This window comes from Anser brachyrhynchus (assembly GCF_964034855.1).
Source record: "Anser brachyrhynchus genome assembly, chromosome: 15".
NCBI lineage: Eukaryota > Metazoa > Chordata > Aves > Anseriformes > Anatidae > Anser > Anser brachyrhynchus.
Genome location: NC_137733.1, coordinates 16149454 through 16168088, shown reverse-complemented (window position 1 = coordinate 16168088; position 18635 = coordinate 16149454). Strand labels below are relative to the sequence as shown.

General features: G+C 48.5%; 1 protein-coding gene across 4 annotated transcripts in view; it reads right to left on the bottom strand.

Annotated features, from left to right (window-relative positions):
* The window catches only part of LMF1 (lipase maturation factor 1), a 193267-nt gene that overhangs the window by 60081 nt on the left and 114551 nt on the right, over positions 1-18635 (bottom strand). The gene's annotated exons all lie outside the window — the stretch shown is intronic.

Here is an 18635-nt window from a genome sequence, read left to right as displayed (position 1 = left end):
TCACTGGGACCAGCCACGGCACTGTGTGGCCCCTTCCCCTCCTTCCCCACGCTTGCTTGCAGCAGAACCGTCCTCTGCTTCTTGAGCATTTCATTTAGAGAAAATTACTTCATCCAGATTTTTTTTTTCCGTGCAAAACCCAAGAATTCTTAAACCAATACATCTTTTTAAAAAAAACAAGTTTTAATTTTCTCATTTTTTTGACATAATCAGAAAACATTCTTCTCCAATTACCCCCCCTCGTATTTAATACTGCAGTGTTGCACACAGCGCCACGCTGACCGACGTTAAATCACTCTGCAGAAGTGCTAGAGACCATGAGAGCAACTGAGCAGATACAGAAACTGAGAAAAAGATTTTCTTGGGGTCACACAGTAGGTCAAAGAGAGACAGGAATGGAAACCAGATTTCAAAACCTAGGAGATATTCTTTCAAAATGTTTAAATTTGAAATAAATGTGGTGGTAGGGTCGCCTTCCAAAATCATAATTCGGGAGAGGAAAATATAATTCCTCTAAACACGCTATATTGGTTTAAGGTATTTACATGCTGGCCTTGTGACAATATTATTCTTCTATTCGCCTGAAATTTTTTGACGCTGGGAGATCTTCCATCCAGTACAATAAAGCTGCAAATTTTACAAAGAAAACAACCCGTGATATGTTAATAACCGCAACCCTGAGAAATGCTGCAATCTAAACAGAAAAGAAAGAAGCTAACAATTCACCTTAGCACGTCTGACGAGCTCAAATTCATTAGTATTGTTTTAAAATTGTGACAGAAAAACAAGAGAGGATGAAGAGGCGAGTTTTAATTGAAGGAGACACAACACATCTTTAAATTATTTGTAGTTAAATCAAAAATACAAACAAAACAGGGAAAATATTGTACTATGCATGGCAACTGAGCGCGCTTCCACTGCCAAATCCCACAACTATTGTAATTCCTTATTAGCAAAGCTGGGACTAATAAACTCGTTGCTTTCTATGGGTTTGAGGCTGCTGTAACCCCTTAGGACAGGAGACCGCATCCTTCCTTCCTCGGACAGCGGCACCGGATGGAGCGGTGTCGGGGTCGCGGAGCGCTGCGGGCGCACGGCCAGCGCGGGGGCGGGGGTCAGGGCGCCCCCACCCCGGGGGGGCCGCGGCCCCGCTGCCACCCAGGGCCCTTCCCCGCCGCACGGGAGCTGGTTCGAGTTAATCTGCCCGCGTGACGGCTCTCGAGCGCTCCCAGAACCTGGGGGAGGCTCACCGCGAGGGGCTTTTTTCACTGTTGTTTTTTTTACCTCGATCCCGAATTGCTGAGAAATGCTTTCGTCCTTTCCAGGAAGGCAGGTTGCTTTCTTGGCTTCTTTTACGTAGTTTTTTCTCCAGTGCATTAAGCAAAAGTGACCTCGATGAGGTGGCGGTCCTACAGGTGGTGACGTTTAGCCCGAGATGAGCTGTCCTGCAGCTCAGCCAGCCCATCTCCCGCGGGCAGCAGGCTGGGGGCAGTGCTGGGACCTGCCTTCGTCCATGCGAGCTGCACTTGCACCCAAGACCATGGAGAAGGGGCTGTGTAACACACACAAGCACACACGTGCTTGCAGATGCAATTAAACCTCACGATGTTATCGCACGGAGGTGTATCGCACCTCCAGCCCCATGCAGTGGGGATAGAAAGCACCAGAAAGTTTGTGTTTTAGTCTCGTTTGGCTTCTCCTAAAGGCTTGCTTGGGAAGAGACCAGCTTGGCAAGATGGATCTAGCGTGCTTTATCTCCCACAGCTGTGCTTTTTAGCTGTGGCCTAATTCATGCCCTGAAGTAGAAACAGGGAAAAGGAGAAGCGAAGCAAAGAAGAAATCTGGCGTGGGTTAATAATTCGCTCCCAGACACGACAGCGTTTCCATCCTTCCCGTTACCAGCCCTGACATTATCAGGGTGTCAGCAGGGGCAATGCCGCAGGACAGGCAAGATAACTCAAACAGCAAGCGTCAGCTCCCACGACTGAAAGCCTAAAACAGCACCAGGCACGCCACAAATAATGCACGGTTCCTTGGCATTTGTTTTGACAGAGGGAAAGAAATGCCCTCGATAAGAGCACCGCTGGCATCGCAGCCTCTGGGGACGCTATCGGCGAGGAACCCTTCCTCCCCGCTGCCGCGGCTGCTTCTCTGGAGCCTAAACCTCAAAACCGGAGCGCTAGCGGAGTGGCTCGCACGTCTCAGCAACGAGTGGGAAGGCTGCAAGGGGAGGGCGAGGGAGGCGAGCGCTGAGCGTGTGTGTTCCTCCCGATGCCTTCCAGATGCTGTGAGCATGGGCGTAGCGCGGCGCAGGTTTCCCGGGGAGAGAGCCGTGTTTACTCGGGAAGGGGTGCCGGGGCCGGAGCAAGGAGCCAGAGCACGGTGTGAAAGCCAGCTGCCCTGGCAGCCCCAGCACAGGCACCTGCCATGCTGCAAAACCCCGCTCACGGCAAAGGGGTGCCCGGCACCCGCCGCCCTGGCCACGGGACCTGCGTTGCCCCATGCGTGGGCACGCTGCTGGGAGCGAAGGGAAACCTGCAGAGCGCAGGCGTGCCGAATGCCTTCCCGGTGCAATCGTTTCCTACACAAACATCGGTGTCGGAGGCGGCGGTGTCACAGCCCGGGAGGAGGGAAATGCATTCCAGCATCTCTTCACCCGGCTCGTTTCACTGGGGATTCTGAGCTCTGCGCTTTGCTTCGCAGCTGCCCTGCGAGGAGAAGCAGCCTAGAAAGCAGCCGGGAGATCCCTTGCGTGGAGAACAGCGAAATCCTGATGCACGTGGACAGAAACACGCCAGCTCCAGGTCAGATGCAGCTGAACAAACGAACCCAAGGACGGCGCACGGGGAGCGGAGCAGAGGGGACCCTGCTCAGCGCCGTCTCAAACAAGCCACGTTTCTGGGTACCTCTGTGAAGCATAAAGCCTTTTCAAATAAAAAAAATAATTAGCAAAAACCGGCTTTAAGTGTCAACGCAAGGTGCAATATAATAAACCTTCTGCCTGCCTCACACCTCCAGCAGCCAGAGAAAAACTGTGCTGCAAATGTGTTCTGAAATAAGATTGGGGAAAATTAATTCCATAATTCACAGGGCAGATTTGTAACGTGTGACTTTGGGGCGATATTCGGCAGGGGCTGCTTGAGTTGATAAATGAATTTTGGGTTGCCAGCTAAGGCATGTTCTCTGGCTTGTATCTACCAGGTTTTATGAGGGCTGGTAACAGATTCTAAAAATATGCACAATAAACTGTTTTTTCTCCCTAAGGGGTCTATGGTTTAATTATGTTCTTAGTGAGAACCATTAAAGTGCTAAGTACCTGAAGACTCCTAATTTACTAAACTATACGCTACTAAAACCCAACAGAAGGCTATTATACACCAGAGTAAATGCTCTTCTCGGGGACTGTAAATGCACATGGTCCCTCCTCTCAGCCTCCTTACTCGTATGGCATTACATAAACTCCGACAGAGCATTTAATCCGTGTTAGATACCCCATCCCAGCCGAGGGAAATCTCCAAGCTCTCCTACACATGTGCACGAAAACAAGTCCCACATTGTCCTTGAACAACCCGCTGCTCAAACACGGCTGGGTATTTTATACGTTCACCACGAACGAAACTCCCGTGCAAGGAACTGCAACTGGGAAGTCGGAGGGTAGGGGAGACACTGTTCTCTCAAGACTGCAAACGAGGAGGAGGCCAGAGACATACCACATGAGTTCTGTCCCTTGCAATGATGGATTTTTCCCCTCCTTCACTCCCCGGTGACCTGCAGCACGTCTTCCTGAGCCTCTGTTGTCTTTGCTCGCTCGGCTGAGCACTTTAACAGAACAAACTCACAAGGTCTCTTTCAAGAACTAGTGGCGAGTTATGAATGAATCTGTTTCAAAAAGGTGAACAAAACATCCATTATTCTACCTGTTTGTATAAAGTAAAATCAGATTATCTACTGGTTCAGATAACCCGAATTATACTTGGCATTAATATTAAAACAACACTGCGGACAGCCTTTCAAAATATCACCCTGGGCGCCTATTGCAGAAATCTGGCTCTGTGAAAAACAAAGCCAGCCATAAATATCTTACACACTCTAGAGACTATTATTTGTTTGCACTGAAAAGCACCTACTTAAACAAAATACTCAAATGTGAGTGCACGTAACTGCAGAAAAAGTCTTGAAAAAGAGAAGGAAATTGAACAACAGCAAACGTGAATAAATGGTGAGTACATGCAACTACTCCGTCCAAAGAACCGGGGCTGGCTTGGCGCAGCAGACACTTAACTAACGGTGTGCAGGCACCAGGGGCTCGGATGATCAAAAGAGAGGAAGTCTTTGGCGCAAAGAGAAAGGCGTGAAGAAGAGCAGTACCCTGGAAAGCCAGGCTGAGAAGTATTATTAAACGTTTTCCTGAAGGTTTGGGGAAGGTACAGATGAACTGTAAAGCACAGTTCTCCAGCTTCCCTAAGCACTGAGGCATGAACTCATCTTCTCGGCTTCAAAGAGAAGCTCTCAGTTCTCTCGTACTTTGGACCAGAAAAAGAAAAAGGATTCTCCATTGCGGAGTGTAATCTGATCAACATGATCCAACAGGCTGTTTCTCTGCCAGTCCATTCTGCTTCAGATCTTGACCCTTCCTCCTTACGCATCTGCAGATCAAAGCTCCGCTTTCCAAAACCCGAGCAGAAAATGGCTTCCCAGGCCCGTGCAGAAGAGCAGAAGGCAGCAAGCAGGAGGGAGATAAACTGGGTCCCTCACAGCTGCTGCTAAGTGTGGGAAGACGCGTGTCTGCAGCGAGGCCGGGGCGGCTCTCGCGATGCACGGTGAGCAGCCACCTCGGCGTGAAACGGGGAGATCACAGAGAGCTGCGGCCTCCTGGCCCGCGAGGCTTTGCGGTGGGCGCGCTGCGTGCGCGGCCAACTTGATTGATGAACAACAGCGATTTCGCACAAAGATACACATGTAGGCACGGGCGTAGAAAGGAAATTGAGCGGCAAACTGCTCGGCCTCTTGTGCAAGTCCCAGCTGTAACTTGTGCTGTGTGTATTTTATACACGCATGTACACAGGTCTCCTTGTGCATGCTACTAACATCCTTGAATACACTACAGCTAATCGGTTAAAAATAGTTCCTTTGAAACCTTCCAATTATTAATACATTTCTAATCAAAATGAAATCTCAAGAAAAAATTAAAAAGTTGTATCTCTCTTAAAACACAGACATCTGATGTCTGGGTGGGTTGCAAGGGGTCGCCTCTTCAGTAACACATCAAAATAATTAAATCTCGATAGATCTATTAAAAAGAAAAGTTACCTACATGTTCTTGCTGGGCAGAGCTTCCCGTGTCCAGTCAATAGAAATATTCAGTTCATAGAAAAACATACTGGAATCTGCCTGCTTCAAGACAGCAACCCAAGCCAAGGAGATGTGTGTTTGACTCGGTGCCAGCACGACCATAAAATGTTGGCAATTTAGTAGAGACGTAGTGCCGCGCCACTCTCCCAAAGGACCTAAATAAACTTCAGATGTAGAACATATATTTTTACTTTTTATATATATAAATCTGCTGTTTCATTTTTAACTCCTTTCCCCAGCCTTCCCTCTGTCTAAGGTTTTTCAAAGCTGAAACAGGTCCCTGCTTCTCCCGGCTGAGCGAAGCCTCAGCAATGAAAAGTTAAAAGCATGAAAAATCAGAGAAATGATTCACGTCTGGGCATTGGGTTTCTTGGGGAACGATGGCTGCACATGTGGCCACAGATGCCGGGGGGGAAAGGGTCTTGGGAGAAAATTCTGCTGTGCAATTTCATGCCTCTGCGTTATAAAATATCCCGAGGAATTTTGTTGTGTTCACAAAGTTGCACTTGCAAAGTCACCAGCGTAGGTGAAACCTTCCTGCCACATCCGTGACATTTAGCTACAAAGCCAAGCTTTGCTCATCATGAGTCAGCCCCGATCTACAGCAGCACGAGCGAGGAGCAGGCTGGCTCAGAGGGCTGTATTTTACCAGGGGTACACGTAAATGACAGATTTTGAATTCCACCAAGCTGGGCGGGGGCAGAAGGATCTATAGCAGCACTGTTTGCTTTTCCAGACTGCACCCTACCTCCTGGTCAGAGCTATCCTCCTCCAATAATAAAGACCACATTTCCACGGCCCACAGCATACCTGTTTATTGACACTGCTCTGACATAGCGTGCCTCCGAGCTGCTTGCTGTATATAGAGTTAATTGTGGATGTATTACAGATTCACCTATTTATTCTGTACATTCTTGGAGGGGTCCGGAGCTAAAATTACACAAGGAACTGCTGAACTGCTCAGGCTATTTATTTGTTCAAAATCCCTTTAAAATAATTAGCGGGGCTGGAACAGACATCTCGGCTCTGGTGGGGGCCAGAAGAAGCTGGTGCTACCAACTGTGGGTCATCACTGCCTCCCCCATGCCCCCGTTGAGGGAAAACCCAGTTTAGGAACAGCACCAGAGCTGGGTCACACCAGGTTTGGGAAGCGGACCGGAGGGCACATCTGCAGGAAACAGCAGCTGAGGGCAATGAAAGCTTATCGAGAAGCTCCCATCCCAGTGTGAAGGGGGCTGAGGCAGGGGGCTGCCCCTCCCCAAGTCCCAGTCTCTTCCCAAAACCCCGTTTTCCCCAGGGAACCGCTGCAGATGGGGCTTCCCTGGCGCGTCTCCTGCTCCAGGACTGCCCGACCCTGCGGCGCGCTCCCGGCCCGAGGCTTTCTGACAGAGCTCACGTTCCCCACGGATCACGAGGCGGGTCGCTCACCTATATTTTAAATTGCCATTTAAGAGCATATTGCAAATGTGATCCTTTAATTGGTCACTGTTATGGCTCTCTATTAGAGAAGACAAGTTTTTCCACACAAGGTAAGCCCTTGCGAAAGCACTGAAAATGTTTAAAAACAACCCAGGCCTGATATATTTATTATATATTTCTGTATATATAAATAATTTCACGAAAAGGAACGTACTGAGTGGAAACTCCATTTAAAATGTGATCCCAGATGGTGGCAAAGCTCTAAAATTGCAAGGCAACATGTAAAGAAAGATTAACGACCTCAAACAGGCACAAATTTATGAGGTGAAAGCCCCTGTAATCCTAGAGAAAAATGATACCAAACGTTAGACTAGACAGCTAGAAAATACCTCTGCTTAGTTCATGTGGCCTCTGCCATTTTACATTTTCTTTTAGTGTACGTTACTTTGGGGTTCGTTTGGTCTTTTCTCCTGTAGGACAGAGGATCGCTTTGGTCATGAGCGTGCCGGTGGATTTGCCAGCTCCCACTGGGTACCCCTGGTAAATCAGGTGAGGGGCAGCAGCTATTCTGTCCCATGGTCTCTCAAATGCGTTGTGTCCTGCCACGTCCCAAGGGTAAACAGCCAAAAGGAGACAAAACAGGGAGTCGGGACACCAAACTGAGCATTTATCATCACTGTGAGACCCAACGCTCCACCATCCAGTAGACAGGAAGACAGTGGTTAACATTTCCAGCATTAAGGCTCATGCAGTTCCTTCCTCTGCCTGAGAATAAAATGTTTCAAAGGAAAGGATGCCAATACTTCATCCTGAAGAGCGTGGGCCATGCTAGAGACCAGCACCTTCCATGCTGATAACTCTAGCTGGGACCAAATAGGACCTTGTAGGCCCCTCAACCCATTTCCGTGAGATCTTCGGCACGTTGAAGATCCCCCGAATCAAAGAGCCACATCACTGGCACAGACGAATAGCCCAGTGTACATCAAGGATGCAAGTGATACGGACAAATTCCCCCAAGAAGGCCTACAAGCTGGGATGGGCTTCCCTTATCCCATGTCAGGCCTTCACCCCTGGGCTATAACGTGTCTAGAGACTGCATTTCTGTCCAGTTCCATCCGGACTTGAGTAATGTGCTCAGCAAAGCTTTACAAAAACATTGCGCTGCGAGATTTTTCAGTGAACTGGGATTTTCTGACCCTTTAAGCAAACAGTTCCTGGCACTCTCTAGTTGATAACACAGCCATGGAATGATATCAAAATTAACGTGTTTTTAAAACACTTTGCAAGTGAAAGGCTACTCGGTCAGCACAGCACAGCAAGACAGCACAGAGCCAGCACTGCTGTCAGCAGAGATGCTTTGCTGAGCTCAGTGTTCACAATCCCAATTATTCCCTGGTTTGCTGTAGTCCCTGGATGCAGCAGATGAGCAATGAGCTTTGGACACCGCGATGCTGCCTGCCGCAGGAAATGGAAGAGCTTGACCCCTGCCCATCAGGGTAACAGGGACAAGGATGCACAAACCAAGAACCACCGCAGGGCTCCTGTCTTGCCCAACAGCCTTCTGCAGCTCACTTGCAAAGGGCTTTCTTGAGATGTCAGCTAGGGTGCGAAAACACCTCTTTGCACACAGCTGCCCCAGTGCTGCTGCAGTCGCATCCTCGTGCTCGCAGACTGCTCTGGGAGAGCCTCTGTGCCCCCCTACGGCAACAGCAGCCCTGGCTCTCGGCTGGCTGCAGAGGAGGGATGGTCCCGAAGAAGGGGGACAGCCTCCTGCTGGAACACGAAGGCAGGCACGACGTGCAGTCTCGCCTTCTGAGCGCGCAGGGCTCAGAGGAGGCCGTCACCCCACGGAGGCTCCGTCCGCAGGACGCCAGCGCCGCGGAGGCTGGCGGTTCTCGAGCCCTCCAAAGCCGCCGGCTGTGGAGGAAATGCCAGGTCCAACCCTTCTGGAAAGGCAGCCATTTCTGTGGGTGTCCAGGCTCCAGCCTGGATGTTTTTCAAGGGCTCTCAGCTCCGAGTGATCTGCTTCTCTGTGCGCGGCAGCCCCACACTGCAAGGTGTTGCCAAGCCAGCCAGTGCCCATTTTCCATCCACACTCGAGACCCTTGCTGTACAGAGCGGTCCGTTCTCTCTCATAGGGGATGTGCTTTGAAGGACAAATCTGCTGCTTTAGAGAGGGTGGAAGAACATCTTTCCAATGCTATGCCCGCTCATGAGAGCCCAGAAACTTGGAATTAACCTACCATTCACCACTCCCATGCGCAGTGCTGGACTGCGGCTGCTTTCCCGAAGGCCTTCATTACTTCACTTTTTTTTTTTCCTTTTCGAAAGTCCAGTGCTAAAACCAGAATCGTATCTCCTTCAGAGGGCTTTATTTTTTGTGCGTGCTCGTAAATATGGCGTTCAGCACCAGGCCAAGGAACACATGGGCAAAACCAGAGGGCGGTGAATGCCAGCAAAGCCCACGGCTCGTGCCTGTGTTTAGATTAGGCAGTTTGGCGGCCTGGACGTTTACAGGGTTGGTTTTTTTTTTTTTTTTCTTCATGCAGGAGAGTTACAACTAGACACAAACAGTGGGATCTTTCATAAAATGTGTTCACAAAGGGTAAATTGTGCCATTAGCAACTCGCTACCTGGATGGTCATTTGAATTCTCCGAACTGGAACACCACGTCGCTCCACGCCAAATCAAACTCAAGGGGAAGGAGGGGAAACTCAGAGTCACAAGCTGTCTAGTTTAACTTTCCAACTACACCAGAGAGAGTGAGAGCGCTGAACATCATCTGCTTCAAGCAAGGGCATTTAAACCAACCACCTGGTTTGAGCAGTCGCTATTATAAATGAAATATCCCAGCAGTGAAAGGGGCTGAGTAAAAGGTGCCCTTGTGCCGGTTAGCTCTACGAGTCACCTGGGCATTAGTGAAAGGACTAAAAGCCATGTCAGAAAAGAGGAAAATTATGTAAAATCTAACTTTCACATTAAAATGAAACAAAAAATACTCCCAAGAGATTTCATATAAAAAGCAGACTCGATGTCCCTTTAGGGACTTGGGTTGAAGACCTAACCCCTTTGTGCAGTGACTGGCAATCACACTGCTCAGATGTTTTTGCAAGGTTGGAAAGGGTGAAGATGGTCGGCTCCCATCCTCATGTACAAAGAGCTGCAATGTCTTCCTGTAATGCAAATAATGTAACTGAAAACAGTGCTTCCAAATTAAAAAAAAAAAAAAAGAAACTGATCCTTCACTCCATTAGAAGTGTACAAAAAAGCATGGCTATCATTAAGGAAATATACGTTTTGCCTAGCAGTCCCACCACAAAGCCTTTGAATAACCCTGGTGTGGGATTTCTTGCAGTAACATCAGCAAAGTCTGCTTCTCTGTGCTCTCATTCGTCATTGTATCAGCAGACACCCAAAAGGCAAGCAAGAAACTAGATTAATAAATTCTTATTTCTTTAGCATTTAGCACGAAGAGCAAAATTGAAAATATAAGTCCCTGAGACTTGAGAAAGCCCAGGTACGGAACCACTCTCCTGTTCTGTATTGAAAAGTACACCCAAGTACATCCCTCTGCAGACAGAAGACATCTTTGCTCCTGAAGACTTCACCCTGTTCCTTTAGATATTGAAACAGAGATTTCTAATACATGTTCTCATCTTGTTTTGTGTGTTCTGCAATCCCATTTTTCAGCAGTAATGCCCGACAACTCAGCCACTTTTTTTTCCAATTTATTGACAGACCTTGCAAGCTTAAACTGAAAATTTAGTATCCTTTTTTTTTTTAACCCAAAATGAATATGCCACTTCAATCCAAGTTGATAAAGTAACATGTGGTATAGTGTATTCCCATTTTCCTCTAGAAACTACATTAGCATAAACACCAGGATAACTCTGCCCATTCCAGTCCACGGTATTTTAAAAACTTAACTATTTCTGTAGAGCTAAAGTAGTACAGCTCTTGGATACACTGCAAACAGGCCAAGGAATGAAAATAATCCCTTTGTTTCCTAGGGAAGAAAAGAAAAACAAAATCTGCCAAAGCACGAGTCTGGAAACCAGAACGTGTCACCTTCTGCATCAGCAACTCTTCCCTAGGTTTACAGCGAGACAGGAGAAACAAGAAGCTGGTCCCAAGATGCAGCCAAAGGCTCAGCAAAGCTACCTCTGTTTTAAGGTCTCTCCCTAGTAACGAAGGCTGTAGACTGAAAGAGTTTAGGACAAATAAAACAATTTACAAGGAAAACCCTTTGCCACAAGGAGCTGGTGTACAAGCTCCTGAAAGAGTTGGGTGAGTCCTGCCGCCAGCTCTGCTCTCCCGACAATGAGCCGCACCTCTGTGGTCATTAAGCAGAGCATCTCCTTCTCTGGAAACAATTCTGACTATTTCAAGGGTTAAAATAGAGACTTCTTGCAAAGGCGTGCCCATTTGCCAGGAAGTGATGCACACACATTGTGAAATTGATAGAAAAATTAAATCTTAAAATCTGCAAAAGGCAGGGAACAGACATCTTCGGGCACTGGGACATAAAAGCGTGCTTGTTACAAACACCCTCATCCTGCTCAAGGCCTTCCTTGGGTAAAAATAATAATTACCCGTATTTTTAAGCACAATTTAGGAATGGAAAGTTCTACAGCGCATTGTTAACAGCTCTGGAGGTTTACCTTCCGGCGCAGGAGCGGAGCAGCCTTTGAGCAGCCCGTGCCGGAGCCGCTCGCTGGCGGGGAGCGCAGCGCGCCCAGCGCCCCCGGCCCTCCCGCCAGCACCGCCCGCGTGGCTCAGCGCTCAAATCCTTCTGCCTTGAGCCCTGCGAAGCTTTGCACTTGGGTAATCGCCTCGCTTGTTTTGTAAGTGCAGCTTGTTTCTAGGCTTTTCTAAAAAAAAAAAAAAATAATAATAAAATTCCATAGACGAATAAATTCCACCCAATAAACGTGTCACTCCGCTATCCCCACGGACGTAATAATGCCCTCACACTTGTCCTGCATTGGAGGGCTTACAAGTCATCGTTATAAATAAGAATGTGGTCCCAAGCCAAACGGCTCATTTCTAATAAAGCCTTTTACCTCCTTTCCTAACGACAACGGACGTCCCAGAGCCCATGTAGGGGCAGGACGGCAGCCACGGGGCTGTGCTTCGACGGGCCACGACCCCGTGCTCTGACAAGGACCCGGGCGAGCTCCCGGCTACCCAAGGGGCTGCTTTTTGGGGCATTCTTCCTCCAGCTCCATGCTTTTAGCACGGCCACCCCCTCCCACTGCGGCTCCCGTTTATTCCCCGCCGCCAGCACCGGCCTCGAGCCCCCCGGGAGCGACGCACGCCGGGCCCGAACAGCACGCGCATTGAGGCCGCGGGGCGGGGGGAGCATTTGTCTGATGAAGTTAGGTTCTCGCGGGGTATTTAATATTCCCCGTCATGCAGGCCTGTTTCTCCTTGAGTCTGCCTGTCAGTTAAGCCCGGGGATGTTTATTTTAACGGCCACTTGTGGTCAAGGCTGGTGCCAGTTGTACGGCATCGGTTACGCAGATTTAACACTGGGGACTCGGCCCCCGGGTCCCAGAGCACGTCAGGCAGCCAGGGCCGCCCCGTCCTAATGTAAAACAACTGAACCCTTCCAGCGGCCCTGCTCGGGCTTTAACCCTTGCCAGGCTCTGCCCGGCTGCCTCCGCAGCCCTGTCCCAGCCCAGCCCCAGAAGTTGGGTCCCCCCCTCTGGCACCGAAAGCCCTCGCTGGCAGCAAAGAAGTTTTGACGAGGCCAAGGCTGCAAGGAGGAATGGAAAACGTATCTGGATGCTGAAGGATGCAGCGTTTTTCTGGGGGAAAGGGGAGGGTTTTTGTCACCTTTATGGGTTATCTTTACCCCAATGGCACAGACCTGCTGGGAGCGATGCCCCGCGGAGAGCATGGGATGCTCAGCCCGGTAAAACAGCAAAGCCCCAGCCTGTCCCCTGCACCCAGAAACCAGTGCCACAAAGCCACCACCACCACTCCGGCCTCTTCCGAAGACAGGAGGACACCAGGGCACCTGGCCTCCCGGAGCTGAGCCCCGTGGAGCGGCACCAGCTGAGGTTCCTGCACTGCCGAGCCCCTTCCCCGCCCGTGCCTGTGCGCAAGCCGGGAGGATGCTCAAATAAAATTAAATAAACTGTGGCCCGCAGCAAAATTATGCATCATTTTTGATCGTCTGGACTGTCTCCAAGATGCTAATCAGCCCCAGATTAAGTCATCAGCCAAACTGATGAGCAATCACATTTTGTCAGTACAGCTGGACATCATTACTTGGGAGCTGATCTTTCACCGGAGAGGGAAGACAGATTTTTCCCGTTGATCAAACTGCACGAGAGGAAAATGGGGATGGCAGAGGACCTGTGCCCAGTGGCCGCGGTCTCATTCCCCCAGCAGCCCCAGCTCTCTGCCCGATGTGCTTCCCCTAAATCCCCTAAATTCACCTCGTACCACCTCAATGCTGCCTTTTCCTGGGCTCACGTCACCATGCAAGTCCGCAGCTGGTGGCAAACAAGCATTGGGGGTCTAAAATTAAGCATGTGCTGAAGTGTTTTGCTGGACTTCTGCACGTGTCAAGAGGTAAATATGCTTCCCATGGAGAAACATCACCCTGTTGAAGTGCTTTACCGTAACGATCACAAATATCATTAATAACTGTGCAGGACAGTAATTAACGGAAACATGCTAATGGTGAAGCGCAGTGGAAATCCACAACATTTCTAAGCACCGCAATGCTCAAATCCCAAGTTCATTTGTCGAGAATTTGTTAATGGAACGGATTCAAGTCTTGTTCACAATGTAACCCCACCAGGTTTGCTAAGTAGTAAGTGAGATCGGAGCGTTGAAGCCTGCCCAGTCAATAACTCAAAACTGAAGAAGACCCATATATCTAACAAGGAGATATGAAATAAGCCTGAATATGCCAGTTCAAAATACTCAACCTGAATTTCTCGCTCTAAAAATCATTAAATATGAACAAACATATGAATGCTAGCAATATTAACAGAAGAATTTTTTAAATGTATATTTCAGAACAGATCAAGATGAAACAAACTGACCAGAGTTGCTATCAGGGAATTTACTCTTCTTACAGATCGTAGAAATGGATAACACAGCGCCATGTCTTCAAACAACTCCTTCCCTGTGGTTTTCTCATCTGCGTCAATTTTTCCATAACCAACACGCTGCACACTTTATTAGGCCATGCCGAGATATTAGAGGGCTTCGCCTCCTCCAGGCGCTGCCAGTGCCAGCGCACATCTGGCTGCCACACGTAGGCGAGCGCTCAGCCACCCCAGGCCCGTTCCTCCACCTACAACGTTTATTATTTTAAAAGCGATGATCTTAATAGAAAGACAAAGAGGTGAGAACATAATTCACCAAGTGGAGCTGAAAGTCTCCCATGTTTTATTACATACGTGGCCGCAGTGTGCGAGCGGGACCCTCCTCCAGCAGCTCCACGCGCCAAAGGGCGCTCACCCTCGCGCCGAGCAGGAACGAACGCCTGCCCGAGGCGATTCCTCGCTGCCTTGGCCAGACCCGGGGCTGGCACCCTCCTCGTTCCTCCTTCCTGTAATGAACGCGCCACTGATAATCCTTACATTTTCAGACCACTGCATTTGTAATGCCTCTATCAGCTTCTGGAAGCGGATGGAGAATTATATAGAAATACGAGCAAATAAATGAAAACGAAGCCCTACAAAACACCCAGCAAAGCTCCTCCTGTCTTCCCCATGTGCTTTCACTTAAACCTGAGATAAAGTGCTGTGATATCCCAACAAATTTATTCCATTTTGCCATTAATCTTGTGAGTAAAATGGTCAAAAGCATTTTCTGCAATGCCAGCATGCCGAGCTTTTGCAACAATGACATACGAATTTCCCAAATCAGAGCAAGTTCTCCAGCTTTTCCCAAGCCTGCTAACGCCCTCTGTGAGCAGGGGCTGGGCCAGGCGACTGCCAAGCTCCCTCCCAGCTCAGTATGAACAAAAGTCCTAAAACACGTGCTTTTTAGTGTTTTGCTGGATTTTGAGGTGTTTCAGGGTGGCCACTGGCAAGTCCCCTGAATGTCTGGGACAAGATCTCCTGTATGAGGATGCTGGGTTACCTGAAAGTGCACACACCTGCAAAGGCATCTGCAGCTCACGCAGGCATACGAAGAAAGGGGGTGATGAAGCTGAAGTCACACTTTCAGCCTAGGAAGACAATGCCAGACGGTGGGACAATGTCACTGCCCACAGTTTCTTCTGAATTTGCTCTTCTAAAAATGAGATGGAAACTGTCCGTCTTGGAGCAGGTGAGCAAGGCTTGCTTTAGACACTGCAGAAGAGAGCTGAGACTTTGCTGAGCCGCACACACCGAAAAGCTTCACAGATGAAACAAGAATGCAAGCTCAGATGCTTTATAATAAAACGCTGGGAACACGATGGCAAAGCTGCACTGTGTTAAAATTCAACACTAATTTAAAATCTTGTTCCTTAGTGCAAAAGCTGGAAACATGCCCAAGTGAACGGCGGAGGGAAAAAATAATAACCAGACCAATTGTATATTTCTTCTAGAAATTCCATGTCATAACGTACCTCGCGACTTACACTTGCAGGGTCCAATTTCAATAAATCAACACAGCGTGCAGAGTAACAGTAGCACAAGTCTCTCTCTCTTTCCATAATACACCCAGGTAAAATCACCGTGAAGCGAAGAACAAAATGCCCATTCTTTCTGGTGCTTGGCAGGGGGACAAATTACTTTCTGCACCTCTCTGTGTTGAAGGACTAGTTATTAAATACAGTCTGAGCTGCCTTTCCAGCTGTACTTAAATCAAGGACAAAATAAAGCTAACGCAACTGTCCGCAAGAAATCCAGAGCAAAAGAGCAACGCTGCGATGAGGCCACCCCCACACACGTCTCTGCCTACCCAAGAATTTAAATAATCCTGATTTGCAATGCAGAGCGAAGCCACGCAGCTCCGTTATACAAAGCCACTCACCGCTGCCCAGAACTGCGCACAAGCGTGCAACGTGCCACACTCGTTGTCACTAACGCTGCCTACAATTTACGATTACTCCCAACATCACAGCACAGCCATGAGAATCCCACTGCCAAGAAAGAGCAAACAAGAAGGTGAGAGTGAGCTCAGAGCTGTCCCGTTTGGTCGTGCCACGTGTGTTTGCTCACGGAAAACGGTGGTTTTGTTTGTGTAGCGGTTTGCCCATGTCTGGGACCCGATCGCACTGAATGCTGAAGCGATGGACCAGAGCAGAAAGCCTCGTACAGATGCTTTATAAGCTAACAGAGGAATGAAGCACAAAAAAGTGACGTGCCTAAGATGATCTATTAGCAGCACTATTGGCGGAACAGGAGAGGGGTCTGCGAGCTCCCCGGTCCTCCCTTCTCCACCGCCTCTCCCGTAATGACATTTCATGCCACTTGTGCTATGCATCATTTTACATTTCCTTGATAATCCCTCCTCCTGGCGAGCGCAGCTACGTTACAGGACGGCACCGGGAGCTGCACCTCAAGCCAGGCAGTACGGCGGTGCAGGATGGAGCCACACGACTAGCAGCTCCTCCAGCCCAAAGGGAGACGAAGGCACAGCCCGAACCGAGTGGCTGCTGTGCGCCCAGGTACCCAGCCCTGAATCGGCTCACGCCAACGGAGGAGAGGAAGAGCCAGATCTTGCAGCCTGCCACTTCTTTTCTAGCTGAGTGCCAAGAAGCTCACGGTGAGCTGGAGGGAGCGGAAAGCAATTTTCAGGTTTTCCACAGAGACTTCTAAAACATAAGATTTCCTCTTTTTTTTTTTTTCCGCTGAAATTTGAATTTTCAGCAAGTCTTTTGGCACACAGGCTTTGTAAAAAGCAAAAAAAAAAAAAAAAAAAAAAAAAAAGTCCCTATCTATTTATCTACTTAAGTGCAGAACAGTACTGTCATGCCCACAACGCCCTGCACTGCCCTGGAAGCCTCTCCTGCGAGCTGCGGGAGCAGCGAAGGATGTCCCACACTGGTTACCCCACGTGCTGCTGAAAGCCAGACATGAAAAACAAAGATTTTAGGATCAGACTCTACCATAAAAAGTGCTGTCAAATGAAATAAACCCACAGCCTTGTCGTTTTGGGGGGCACCAGAAATCAGTGTGCCATACAAAGGTTAATTTGGATTTTCCATTACTTTCTTCAGCATTCCTGCACAGAGGCAAACTTTCCCCGAATAACCCCTCCACTATTTGTTGTTATTAAATTACATCTTTAGCTTGCCACATAAAACACCTCTGAGACTTTGTGCCTTCCATAAAATATTTAAAAAGTAAGCTTCTCGCCCACACAAGCAGCTCAGTGCATTAAAAGTATGCAGCAACGCAAGAAGAAGAGTGTTGTGAGGACCTATGTATTATTGATTAACACATTTCCAAGTCGATGCTCTAATTAAAGTAAAATTTACAAATAAGTAAGCCAGGAAGTAAAACTCTTCAGATGTTTTAATGGCAAGTGCTGGTTTAGTTCTTCTTAGCCAACAATTTCCTTCCATATTTAGGGGAAAAATTAGTTAGGAACTGCTAAACGTTGCTTCTTTTTAAACCGGTACCCACTGTTAAGAACCTCTTCCGCACAGAACCAGGTACAAACAAACAAAGGAAGAACTGGAACCACTTTAGTACCAGCGAGGCTTTTCAATCTGTCACTGTATTTCAGCAGATGGACCTGGGATGTGAACGCTACCGAGCTCTCTCCATCCCTGCCCCTGTGATGATGTCTCCATACTCAACCATTTTTTTCCTACTTCCTCGCCTCGCTGCCAGCGTAGGCATCACAACTACCAAATCGCTTTCTCCATGTAAACAGGACTGTGCTTGATCTTATAAAAGTTGATTATTCGAAGTCAATGCCACGTGAATAAAGAAATAAACCAGAATTTTCCATTTAATAAATAATAAAAAGACTCGATAGTCTTATCCCCGAGCAGAAGTTCTCAATATGTGGCACACAAGAAATTTATTTCTGATGTTCCCTACCAAAGTACGAGCTGTTCTACATACATAAACTTCTCCTTAGCTAAGAGAGTACCACGCTGGTCCTCCTTTAGTCCACTGCAACATCCCTTTCTGCGCACACCCTGCCACGGTGCTTTGCAGGTTAACTCAGGCACTCACTGACCCATCGGTCTTAGCTTCTAGAAATGCATCGCCCCACCTGTAAAGGAACAAGAATTTATTCACTACCTGATTTCCAAGACAATTTGGGTGCCCGGACACTCAACAGTCTCACTAAAAAAAATTATAAAAAAATCAATGACCTCTTCTTGTAAGCTTTGAGGGGAAAAGCAAAGAGCAACTATCATCCCAAATTATTTTAAGACGTGGATGAATTAATAAATACAGACAAACAAGCCCAGGAAAGGAGAGGAACAGGGGTAAATCGGTGCTTGAAGGACTCCTTCCCCAGGCTCCCCAGACAGGTCACAAAGAAGCTAGCAAGAATGTGCAAATTACGCCGGTGTTGTTATTCTGGTTGCATTTAAAGAGAATTCCGAATTATTAGGGACCTCTTTGTGCAGAGCGTGCCAATAGGTGTCAGCTTGCAGCAAGGAGACCGGGAGCCTAGCGCAGCCCAAGGCGGCCCTGAATGGGGCAATGTTTTCTGCTCGCCCCAACGCCGTGCCCGCTGCGAGCCGCGCGCGGTGTTATTGTAAGGAACCGGATCCCTCCGCTCCGCCCGCCCCGCGACGGCTTTAACGAGTGTGGTTCCCGGTGGAGATGGAAAAACTAACATCGGCCGCTGCTCCTGGGAGGAAAACGGACTCCTGAAAAAAAAAATCCAGGCGGCTCTAAAGGAGGTGCGGGGTGGCTATGCGGATAGGAGGGGCTTTG